The sequence below is a fragment of the Salminus brasiliensis genome, chromosome 3 (assembly GCF_030463535.1).
Source record: "Salminus brasiliensis chromosome 3, fSalBra1.hap2, whole genome shotgun sequence".
Taxonomy (NCBI): Eukaryota; Metazoa; Chordata; class Actinopteri; order Characiformes; family Bryconidae; genus Salminus; species Salminus brasiliensis.
Window position 1 is genome coordinate 44,438,511 of NC_132880.1, and position 8,526 is coordinate 44,447,036.

Here is an 8,526-nt window from a genome sequence, read left to right on the forward strand (position 1 = left end):
TCTGGGTGACATATATACTGTGCTACACCAACAAGAATCCTTGGGCAAGACTCCTAACACTGCATTGGCCCAATTCTGTAATACCAGTAACCTTGTAAGTCGCTCTGGGTAAGAGTGTCAGCTAAATGCCATAAATGTAAATGTACTACCTGAAGCTGCTGGACCGTATCAGCATGATTTCATGCATTGCCTTGCGACTCACTGATTGGATAATTTGGATATTTGGGTTATTTGCATAATTCAATGAATAAGTAGGTGATTAAGTAATATATGACTTGCTTGGTTGGTGTATGTTTTATCTTCCATATTTATGATTTGTACACCAACTTGTGTTGGAGCACACCTGACTCCACCCCCTCATTTGACCTCAACCCCTTCCTCAAAGTTCCTTCTAATAAATGTCTGTATGATCCCAACAGATGGTCGTGTGGTCTTGATCTACGAACTGTGGGTGTTTGCAGATCAAGAAAACAACCTCAGTGGTCATATCCCCATCTTGAAGCCTACCTACACCTACAGTTCATTACATACAAGTTCAAGACTGTGACCATAAAACAGCAAAACACACATCTGCCATGCTGTTGATGCTTTAGGCAATTAGACAATTTAGGCATTTGTCCGTTATTTTATTTGAGGGAGCACAATGTACTTTGTCCAGCAGATGGCACTGTTACACAATGATTCTGCTATGCTAGACACTTCACGTTCAGAGTAGGTTGAGCACAAACAGCATTATTATTATATTAAATGCATTTCTGAGTTTATTACACATGCTTCAGTTATTTTCACTCGGCCCCCTCCACAATTACCTCAGTAAACAGCAGCGTCACGTTGCATGAAACTGTTCCTTGCCTCATAATAAGATACATGAATAATGGATGCAGCTGAGGCATAGTGTGTGTATGTATTTATTTTCACGCTCGACGTGGCAGGAGGACATCAGAGAAGGCCTCTGCAGCTTGAAAACTGGCATATTATTCATACAGAGGTTTGCATGTATTGTCGACATGCCAGACTCCAGACTAGGCGATCCATTGCACAGTGTGCTGTATTCTTCTTTTAACCCCTTCCTCAGGTCCAGCATTGCTGGCTATGGCTGGACACTCTTTGTCACAAGTCCTGTCTTCTGGAAATACCTTTAAAGAACAGAACCAGCTAGATGCCTTCAGCTTGGCTCAATGAGTGGCCCAGTTAAGGCAGTTTAAAAGGGCCTACAGAACCAGATGGCCTGCTGTGTTTGTGCAGTGTGTACCTAGAGTATGTGCAGCTTTGAGTGAATTGGACAGCCCCAACACGTCGCCTGCTTTCCTCACTGAAGGATGTAATAAAGCGCAGCACCGTTGCTGACAGCACTAACCACAGATCCATGTGCATGGCCTTACTCACGGTACATCGGCGTGGAGCCACCGTGTCACACATCATCAGCAGGCCTTCCGGACCACACCGCGGCCTCTGAATTGTTCCATTCCACTGCAGTTTACTCACCGGAGTCTGGCCCATCGACATCAGAGGACGATGCAAAATCTCTGACTGGAAGGCATTAAAGCATAAAGCTTACAAATAGCTCTGGCGAAGGGGATATCAGTAGGATGCTTTGGCAGAGCTTGCAGAATCAATCCCTGTGCCTTAGAGGGTTCAGGCAGATCTGCCTGTAATTTATCTAATCTATTCCGCGATAATTTATTCCTCTGAAGTCTGCTGGGTTGGAGATTGGCACCTGTCCCGACTGGTTATTCTCTTAATAGTCAAAGTGCCATGAAAGCGTTATTGAGATTTACTTCAATGCTGCTGGAGGACAGTGATGGACATTATTAAACCATCTCAAAATGTCTGTATCCCGGGTTTTTTATCGTGTGAATGATGTAGGTGGTGGAGAAATTCGAGAAGTTCTTCAAGTGTTACCATAGAAGAACGATGCCAGAAGAATGAGGGTCTCGTTCACCAGTGTCTTCCTAAGAATTGCCTTTAATTAGTTCTTGAGAAAAGTCTTAATGTCTAAAAGTCTAGGTCAGATTCACACTGTGTTTTTGAAGTGCAGAACTGTTCGCTGCTCTGCTCTTATAATATTGGACCTCAATAAACTGAACAAATCCCAAATAAGAAAACACTGCTGAAGTAGGTTTAATTGTTGGTGAATGAGATTCAGTGTTTGGAAAAGACTGGAATTTGTCCTGGTCCTGCCTACTCTTCTGCCTGGGGTTACCCGACCTGGCCCTCCACTACCCCACTGCCCACTGCGATGCTGTCCTGCTCTGGATCTTCACACTGTTCCACTCATGCCTCACTGCATAGCTGTGCAACTGACTGTTTAATCTGCATGGACTTTCACATCATCACTGAGCACTTGTTCTATACACTCACTCACTCAAACCCTCATCATTTATGGCTGGATGTCATATTTGCTGTAGCTCTTTCTCACAATTTCTGTCCAGGTATTCTTATTTCTGGTATCAGGTCCAGTGCTATTAACCAGAGGAGGATGGGGTTCCCCTTTTGAGTTTTCCTCTTGCCACTGTCGGATCTCTCTAAAGCTGCTTTATGAATCGAATTTGGGAGTAAACGATAACTTTACAACCTTCGAAAGAACCTTTACGTTGGTTCTCTTTAAGTTTAAGGCTTTAAATGTTCTTTATATGCATGCATGGTTCTCTAAAGCAGTGGTTCTCAAACCAGTCCCCAGACTGTCCCCGTTTTCCACACATCCCACTCTTGAAAAGTGGCTCTTTAGGGTGACTCAGAAATGAAATGCAGCAATGGGAACTATGGTTCCAGAAAACAACATTTAAAGCTTAAATGGTTCTTGCTTGGTTAAATAGATCTTCTAATAAAAGGAAAACATCTTGTAGATGGTTCTGTACAGGATGATTTGTATGGTTCTATATAGCACCAAAAAGGAGGTTGTTTAGAGAATTATAGAAACCGTTTGGCTAAGAGAGTATGTGTGGACCACCGGGGCTTTCTTGAAAACGGTTCTGAAGATCTTTAAGAAACCAAACCTTGATCTTCTCTAGGACGGTGAGCCCCTATGGGACCCCTAAGTCACCTTTATGTTATGGATGTAGGCCTATTGAAGACTTTGTCACCTTTTTCCACAATATCCTGCTATTTTCAACTATAAATAAAAACGTGAGCTTGTGTGTGGACCACCTGGGCTTCCTTAAAGACCAGGACTGCTCTGAAGAACCATCCAATGAAAGATTTTTAAGGTACCTAAAGTGGATCTTATCTGGCACTTCTCTAAGTAATTTTTCTGGCATAGGCCTATGCAAGGCTACATTGATCAGCCATAACATTAGCACCACTGACAGGTGAAGTGAATAACATTGATTATCTTCATCTACAGTGGCGTCTGTCAAGGGAAGAACATATTAGGCAGCGAGCAAGCATATAAATGGGCCATCTGTGATGGCTAGACAACTGGGTCAGAATATTTCCAAAACATCAGGCAGGTCTTGTGAAGTGTTTGCAGTAAGCTGTGGTCAGTACCTCCCAAAAATGGTTCAAGAAAGGACAACAGGTGAAAAGGCATCAGGGTCATGGTCCCCTAAGGCTCACTGATGTGAACCGTGGAGGCCCACCTCACAACTTACAGGACTTAAAGGATCTGCCGCTGACATCTTGGTTATCCTGACACATACCACAGGGCACCTTCAGAGGTCTTCCGGAGTCCACCTCGAATCATCAGATCTGTTGTAGCATAACAGAAGGGGCATATTCAAAATTAGGCGGTGTTAATGTTATGGCTGATATGTCTATATGTCACAACAGTCTCCCTGCAGATAAGTGAGCTTAAGCCTTTGTCTCAACTGAACACACATTTACAACAGAAGCCTGTCCTCGTACCCCAATCAACCACTGACCAGTTCACAGTAACCGACTTTGAAAACTTGGGATGAGTTCCACTAGAACGTTCTGCATGATACATATCGTACACGCGCTCGATGCAGAGTTGGTCTAATTACAGCGAGTCCACTGGGGCACTGGATGGCTGGTAACTGGGTTCGGTCACAATGAAGGCGCTAATTCTGGCCTAGCCGCAGGAGGCTGTGCGCTGCCTGCTCGTCCTGTCGCTGATCATTTTTCACTCTGCTCCAGTTCCGAAGCGCCGTGCTTTGAGCAGCCTGTACGGCTCAGGAGGAGATGGATTGTCCCAGTGGAAGTGAAGGAGGCCAGGACACCCAATTCATCACCCAGACTCATCTTCCATCCCCGTCCTGTGCTGTAACCGTACACGGCCTCCTCCTGTCCCCTCTACACGATCACACGTAAAACCGCAGGTACCGAGGCTTCATGGCCTTCATGACCTTGGGCGAGAAGTTTTGTTGAGAGGCGTGTTAAAACAACTAGCTTCTTTGTGCCGCTCTCAGGTCAGGTCAGCAGTTGTGTTCGTTCAGTTGAGTCTCACCCACATTCTTCCACGTTTTTTTCCCCCCAGCCATTTGTTTGTTGATGTCTCTGTCGGGCCACTGTCGCTCTGCGTGTTGAGGCGTGCATTCTCCTGGAACCCCAGTGCATTTCCAGATAGCGATAGGGTGCTCTCCTCACCGAAACCTGGATTCCTGCTCCGATTTCTCACACACTCCCTGACAGACGGCAAGGACATAGCGAAGGACGGACACACACATCTTCACATACACACATACCGCTTTGATAGTGTCTCTCATAGCTTTCTATATCGGGTAAGTATCATTATTCTCAAGGCTGTGCGAGTTGTTTGGTGTCTATCATGTTCTGCTAACATTCATGTTCTGAAAAGACGGCTATCTGCTTCCTGCCGGGACATGTCCTATGTCCTATCTCTGTGTGACCACACTGCTCGTCCTTGTTCGGACCTACTGTAGAAGGAAAACAACTAAACATGCAGTGGCCAGGGGTGTGCAACCACTGGCAGTGCAGGTGGGGCAATCGCATCAGGGCCTGTAGCATCCAGTAACTTCCTAGTATCTTTCTTGGAATCTTTATCGCGCTACATCCTTAACAATAAGGTTGCTTACATGTGAAAGATTGGATGGGTGGAGCCTCATGAATATGACTATGAATATGAGTAGCGATGCTGGGCGAGGCTGGCAGCTGGCCCGGTGGCGATGCTAACACCGTGGTAGCGATGCTGGATGAGGCTGGCAGCCGGCGTGGTGACGATGCTAACGCTGTGGTAACAATGTTAATGTTGCAGTAGCAATGCTAACACCCTGCAATACTGTTGCTAAAACCATGATAGCAATGCTAACACCTCCATACCTATGCTAATGTCTTGGTAGTGATGTTAACACCACAATAGCAGCCACTTCTAGACCGGCCCACTAGGCGGTCTGAGACTCTCAATGACACTGACACTCAATGGAAATCAATGTCCATGTCCAAGTCATTTAGGAGCATTTCTATTGGTCCATTCATCACAACATTTTGACACAATTCCAAGACAATTCCTGACAATTATATTATTCCCGACAAAATAGAGATACCAGGTTTTTGTGTGCTTTTTGCTTTTAATTGAAGTTATGAAAATATACACCCATGCTGCTTTGCTCCAGGAAAGTGAATGTAGGCCTGTAGAACCCAGTTCTCCATTATTTCACCATTATACTACTTTATCCAAAGTCTTAGACTTGCTTTCTTGTACTTGTTGTTGTTTGCTAGTGTCGAGCAGGGGAGGATGAGATCCCCTTGGTTCCTCCCAGTCTTGGTTCCACTCAAGGTTTCTTCCTCTTGCTTTGAGGGACTTTTTCCTGCCACTGTCACCACTGGCTTGCATAAAACAGGCTCAGATCCGGATCTCGGTAAATCTGCTTTGTGAAAACATCCGCTGTGAAAAGAGCTGTGTAAATAAATATTGATTGAATTGAATTGAAAAGTCATTTAAGGAACACAGCTGGACCTTAAAGGCCACGATGATGGTATATTTACATTGTTTGTATCTTGGGGGACTGAAATAGACCCTGACAGAAGAGTTTCTTTTTCTGTGTACTCAGAAAAAAAGAAAGGGTTTTCAAGGTTTCCTTAGTAAAGCCAGTGATTCTGTGCAGAACTGTGACAGTTCAAAGAACTATGTGAAAGCACAGTCTACTGTACCACAATAACTGGCTAAGATTTTATTTGCAGCATCTTGTGCAATGCAATAGTCATAAGACCACTGTTATTGTGTACTGTGGGTTTTACTCTACACCACTTTCCTTCTATGCACTTCTATGCACTTCTATTCTAAAAGGAGGGTTTTCAAGGGTTCTTTAGTAAAGGCAATGGGTATTATAGAACCATTCAATTATACTGGATAAGGACAAAAGTATTGAGACGCCTACTCATTCACTTCTTCTGAAATCAAGGCTATTAAAATGAGTTTTCCCTGCATTTGTTTGAGTAACTGCCTCCACTTGGAGGAAGGCTTTCTTCTACTAGATTCTGGAGCATTGGTGGTAGGATTTGATTGCATTCAGCCACAACAGCATTAGTGAAGTCAGGATGTTGGATGATCACCACCCCACCACATCATCATCATTATCGCATCATCATTAACTCCCCAACTTACCCCAAAAGTATTGAATGGAGCACCTTTCATTATTTCAAGGCCCCTCTTTACACCCCTCTAGCTCACGCCTGGCATTATGCAGGAGCCGATAGGTTTGTGTGGATCTGCTCCAGAGAGTCCTATTCTATTGGCAGTACTTCAGTACAGGGACTAGTACTAGTAGACAAAGTAGCTGAATGCATGGATTAGAAGGGCTATCAGAAAAACCATCAGATGTTCCATTTCAGTAAATTCCTAATAGCGTACTTTACCCCCTGGCCTTCATTAGAACATCAACTTGTGTAATTTTGCAGCTGACTGAACTTCTAATCATGTAACTCTCTGAAGGTAACTGAACTGCAACTGTTTTTGCCCATAAGATCAGCGTTCCTCCACCGGCAGTGGAGGTGGAAGACCTGCCGAAACCAACCAGGTTGCACTTCACCGGAGATGTCATTGGCCGCTCTGTAGAAGCATCGCTGGGTTTCTCAGCGGCTGATGAATGTGCCACTCTGTTCAGTCACTGCGAAGAGCAGCTACCCATGAGCCAGGCTGGCTCTCTGACCTACATCCTCCTCATTCATCAGCTGCACTGATGCACACTTGCTGTCTGACATGGGAGAGAGAGCTTGTTCCACATGGGACTCTCTCTTGGCAGGGAAGCTCGCAGTGAGGATCGGAGTGCTGGAGCAGATAAGGTGCAGCGAATCAGTCATCCCAGCGCTGAGAAGGCCTCATCCAGGCATTGTTAAATGTTTAATGATATGTCAGACACCAGGGCACCAATATTATGACTTATGCCTTTTCAGCTGGCGATAAGGGCACGGAGAAGCCCCATTTTTAGCCTTTCCGATGGATTCTTAACGACCACAGTAAATGTAGCTGCCGCTCTCAGGCCTACAATATTAAACCGCATTTGTGGAAGGAATGACATTATGAACCTGTGTAGTTCACACAGAGCTGGATAATGTTTCAGCTGCGTTTGAACGCTTGTAGAGGGCTGAGAAACTGCGTTACTGCGCCCCTCAGTACAACATCCAAACGTCATTACTCTAACAATGCTGCTTTAGAGCAGTTTCAGTCATTCATTTGGTTTGGAGAGATAATCTGTACGATCGTTGTCGAATGCAGCCAGCAGATGGGGTGCTAAAGTTATTACGCTCTCTTTTACGGCGCTGGAGGAATGAAAAATATTAGTTTTAGGCCTGCTGAGTGAGAAGAGGCCTAACTGCTACCAAAAACAATGAGCCCAATTGCCCATTTTAGACAGAATAACACAATTGTTATTTTTCATTAATAGCAGTATTCTGTTTCTTTATAATTCAGAGTATTTTCAAAGCGGTTGGGATGGGATGGAATGACATGATCAGCAACAGCTGGTATCTTTATTCTGCTGTACTCAAGGCTGTGCGAGTTGTTTGGTGTCTATCATGTTCTGCTAGCATTCATTTTCTGAAAACAACGGCTATCTGCTTCCTGCCGAGACATGTCCTATAGGATATCTCTGAGAGATCACACTGCTCGTCCTTGTTCAGACCTACTGTAGAAGGGAAACAGCTAAACATGCAGTGGCCAGTGGTGTGCTGCACTGGGCAATTGCACTGGGGCCTGTGGTGCCCAGTACTGTGTTTAAGAGACCCTTTACAGCAGTATATTTAGGATGGGTTTTGAAGTTCTGTGGGTGGGCCCCTCCATCTGTTTATGGTGCAACGTGTTATTTTAGAGCTACAGATTGTGGCCTTCTGCAAATTCCTTGTGTGCATTACACCAATTCCACCCTTTACACTACATGTCCAATTGTTTGTGGACACCACTTCTAATGAATGCATTCAGCTGCTTTAAGTTGCACCCATTGCTGACACAGATGTGCAAATGCACACACACACACACAGCTTGTTTGGCCCCTGTAGAGAAGTACTGCCAATAGAATAGGACTCTCTGGAGCAGATCAACATGAACCCATTGACACCATGCTGCCTAATGCCAGGCATGGGCTAGAAGGGGGAAAAGCCACCCAGTATTGA